Source organism: Sinocyclocheilus rhinocerous, unplaced genomic scaffold, assembly GCF_001515625.1.
Source record: "Sinocyclocheilus rhinocerous isolate Xijiao unplaced genomic scaffold, SAMN03320098_v1.1 scaffold8, whole genome shotgun sequence".
In the NCBI taxonomy this organism is placed as follows: Eukaryota; Metazoa; Chordata; class Actinopteri; order Cypriniformes; family Cyprinidae; genus Sinocyclocheilus; species Sinocyclocheilus rhinocerous.
Window position 1 is genome coordinate 1,016,706 of NW_015666800.1, and position 4,772 is coordinate 1,021,477.

General features: G+C 37.7%; 1 protein-coding gene across 1 annotated transcript in view; it reads right to left on the reverse strand.

Annotated features, from left to right (window-relative positions):
- Positions 1 to 4,772, reverse strand: part of LOC107733079 (disintegrin and metalloproteinase domain-containing protein 12-like) — a 109,200-nt gene that overhangs the window by 23,586 nt on the left and 80,842 nt on the right. The window lies entirely within an intron of this gene.

Here is a 4,772-nt window from a genome sequence, read left to right on the forward strand (position 1 = left end):
ATTATATTATATTATATTATAATTAATAGTTTTCAAAGGATATTGAAAACTATTGCAATATCTAGACAAAACAGGGACTTATGTGAGGATCCTGTTTGTGGACTTTAGCTCCGCTTTCAACACCATCATCCCAACACTCCTCCAGACCAAACTAACCCAGCTCTCTGTCCTAGCTCTATCTGTCAGTGGATCACCAGCTTTCTGACAGATAGGCAACAGCTAGTGAGAATTGGTAAATTCACATCCAACAGCCGCACCACCAGCACTGGCGCCCCTCAGGGTTGCATCCTCTCCCCACTGCTCATCTCCCTCTACACCAACAAGTGCACCTCTAAAAGACCCCTCTGTGAAGCTCCTGAAGTTTGCAGATTACACTACAGTCATCGGTCTCATCCAGGACGGAGATGAGTCTGCTTACAGACAGGAGGTTAAAGAGCTGGCTGTCTGGTGCAGTCTTAACAACCTGGAGCTGAACACCCTCAAAACAGTGGAGATGATCGTGGACTTCAGGAGGGACCCCCCTGCACTCCCCCCACTCACCATCATGGATAGCACTGTAACGACAGTGGAGTTATTCAGGTTCCTGGGCACCATCATCTCTCAGGACCTGAAGTGGGACACTCACATTGACTCCACTGTTAAAAAGGCCCAGCAAAGGTTGTACTTCCTTCGCCAGCTGAGGAAATTCAACCTGCCACAGGAGCTGCTGAAAGAGTTCTACTCTGCCATCATTGAGTCCGTCCTGTGCACTTCAATAACTGTCTGGTTTGGTTCAGCTACAAAATCAGACATCAGAAGACTACAGAGAACGGTTCCGACTGCTAAAAGGATTATTGGTGCTCCCCTGCCTACCCTCCAAGAACTGTATACATCCAGAGTGAGGAAAATGACTCAGAAAATCACTCTGGATCCCTCACATCCAAGCCATCTCCTTTTTGAACTTTTGCCATATGGTTGACATTACAGAGCACCGAATACCAGGACAGCCAGGCACAAGAACAGTTTCTTTCCCCAGGCAATCTACCTCATGAACAGTTAATGTTCTCCCATTGTGCAATAAAAGTATGTGCAATAAGCTTATACTTATTTATCACCCTGAATCCTAGGACATCCCTACAACTTATTTTTTATTTAATTGTATTCTATTCCTGCTCTATAGCACACCTGTACATACAATTTATTCTTTTTTTTTGGTTTATTTATATTTATGCATGTGTATTTTATTCACATCTTATTTTTATTATCTGTGTGTTGTTTTTGCCTCTGTGTACTGGAAGCTTGTGACACTAAAACAAATTCCTTGTACGTTCAAACATACTTGGCAATAAAGCTCTTTCTGACTTATATCTTTCACTTGGATGTTATAAGTTGCACTGTGTAAATACAGCTGGATAAAACAAAAACTGTGTACATCTTCATTTCAGGCTGCAAAACGCGATTATTTTAAAGGGGGTGATTATTTTCTACACCCACTGTAAAATTTTTTTACAGTGGGTGTAGGACATTTTAATAGAGTACATTTACATATTTAAGTCAGGATGTTTAATTGCATGGATCAGAGAGGTGGTGTATAATTGTATAAAATGGCCAAAAAGCAAAATTACAATTGTTTTTGGTGCAAGAAACCTTGACTAACATTATAACTAGACTTCAGGGGGGAAATAAAATGCTACAATAGCACAGGCAATGACCCCTTTAATTTGACATTAGATAATTAGGGGTTACAGAAAAACAATGGAAAGCAACAAAAATAAATCAATAAAACACAGACATCTTGTATGATTATTATAGTGGATATTAGTTCCAGGTGTTGAGTTCATATTCTTTTAAGAAATTCCCTTCTGTCAACCAGTTCTTTGAAACCATGGTAACAAAACAAAAAAATGTTGGGAAACGTTACTGTAGGTTTGTGTATGCGAGTGTGTTAGTGCTTCATTTGTTGTTCTGATTTGAAAAAAAAAAAGTTTTCTCAAACTCTGAACTCTTGGTATCAGTGAACAGTGTTCACGTGTGTACGTGTCTAAGTGAGTGACATCACTGACCCAAGACTGGAAGTGATGGGAACGTCAGAGTCTGAGCACAATAGAAGGAAAGAGGACATAATTTATCTCAGAAAAGAAAGGGGGGAGAGGAAGAGAGAGAGGTGAATTTTGAAGACTAAAAACCATTTGCTTTGTTGTTGAAGCGAAGCAGAAAAGCTTTGTTCTTCTCTAAAAGTAGGCCTACACAAGAAGCTCATTTAGACCTGAAGCACTAAAATTTTATTTCATACACCACACAAAAATGTCTTTGGGACTTTTTATTCCTCTTTTTAGCCACTCCTTTTCTCCCCCTCTTTCCCTCTTTAACAAGGTCCTGGTGTGGACTGGGAGAGGTGCTGAAGGGTTGGGCTGGGTAAGGTCAGTCCGCTGGCTCAAACTCTTCAGAGTCACAGAAATCTCTTTACAGACCTGCTGTTTTCTCTAAACTACCATCAGTCAGAGCGAAATGATGGGGGGATGGGTTTCTCTCATCCTTCTACCCAACACAAAATACATGCTGCTGGGCTTCCTCTCTGCTCTTTACCCGCTCCCTCCCTCATTCCTCCTGGTGAGATCACTGGAGCTCCCGGGTGCCATTCTGAATCTTTATCCCCATAGCAAGATCTTAGACTTTAAAGTTCAGGGCAGGCTTTTTTCCCCTCAGGTCTACACTGACACAATATGCCTCCATGACATCTAAATTACACAGACCATTTTTGAAGTCTCCAGTTCCATTACTACATGATATTTAGGGGGCATGTTATTTATTGGACAGTGGAGACAGATAGGAAGGGGAAGAGAGAGGTGGAAGGGGATCAGGCTGCACAGATGACACAAACCTGGGTCCTAACAGGTTGTTTTTGTCACAAACACATGTGACCCACTGCACCACAGCTCAGATGGGAGCTGCAACCTTTATTTGATTAGGTCAGAAATCTGTCTACATCATAAAACTTTCCTATGCAGAACATTGTCATTTTTTTAAGGCAGCAATGATCAGTGGCGCCCCTACTGGCGCTCCAACCGCCAAGCCCATGTTGACTGTTCATGCTTAACACAGAATTATAATTTAGTTTAAGCCAAGGTCACATATTATCAAACATGGACTTAAATATTTTACATCAAAATTCAACATTAACGAAGATTTGTTTATTGAGGATTTCCTTCTCCGACTCCGCCTAAACTTTTCTTGCTTATGCGCACTTTAGCGTGCCACTTCAGTAATACAGTGTTTGTGTGAAGATCACTTTGAATTTAAAATGGACAAATTTCACAAGTAAGCATACCAAATATCTCACCATGCTTTATTTCTCTTGTAAAAGACATGAATCTTGTAGCTTAAGGCTCCGCAGGCCATCCCAAAGTGGTTAACTCTGTAACTTTACGAATAGGTTCCATAATCAGCTTTATTTTTAACTGTATTAGAAATAATCGTTCCCCATTCACTCTTTAATGATTTCACCCATAAACATGCAGCTGACTAAAAATTACAATTGCAGGTTTTTTTTCCATTGTATATTGTATATTTTAGGATCCTAGACTTTTAGGATCTGGCCACCCCATTAAAAATTTCTTGGAGGCACCACTGGTAATGATTCAAAAGTAAATGGAATTTCACACTATGAATCATGTCAAAGACACCCTGCAGTAACTGTAATAAGATTAGTGACATGGCAGTCGCTTCTGCACTTCTGTACAGATTTCTTCAGGGTTTCTGCATGATTTTTAAGCTAAAATTTAAGACCTTTTTAAGACCTGCACAAATAAAATTAATACCATATGAGCGGGGTAGGGCAATGTCTATAGTACCATATTAAACTGTAAAATTACTGTAAAAAGCATAACTTACAGTTTAGATACAAGTTTTCACAAAAACAAAAAGTTTTATAAAATGATAAACTTTACATTTCAGCCTTTAAACCATTTTTAAGAAATGAATTTAAGATTCTTAAATAATAATTTTAATTTAAGAAAGAATTAATTATTATATTAATTAAAATAATTATTATCAAGAAATTATTATTTCAATTAAATAACAAATTAGGGGTGTTTTTGTGTTTATTGACAAAAAATGATATCTCGATAATTTTCTGGGATTTTATCGATAACGATAATTAGACCATATTTTGCTGAGTGTGTTACTGTGCTGATATCTTAAGGACTACCGTGGACAGCTGACTCCTGAATTTTTTGATATTCTTCATATTCTGTGTGGTCAGTTCACAGCAGTGATAGAAATTAATTATTTCCAACAAGTTTTATGGGCATTTTTATCTTTAAGCCGTTTTTTCTAAAAGTGTGCACCATCTTCAAAGTCAAATTCTTGCATTTGGGCTGTTACCAAGCAAATTAAATCAGTATCAACAAAATTGATCTTTGCAATGCAGAGGAAACACAGAAGCTGCATTAGAAGTGTGATATTAACTACATGAAATGATATCAAAATATACGTTTTCTGCCTCATATCTTGAATTATGTAATTCTAAATGCATTTTAAATGGAGAAATAGATCAAAAACAGGGAATATGGTGTCTAAAACGTAAGTCTCTTAATATTAACTTCTTGTTTATTGAACTGTTGTATAAAATCAATATAATTTGTAATCATGCTGACTTTTGGAGAAAAAAAACGGCACTCTTCGTGTGATATTAACTACATGAAATGATATCAAAATATACGTTTTCTGCCTCATATCTTGAATTATGTAATTCTAAATGCATTTTAATAGACTGATTCATGCAGTGAAAGAAC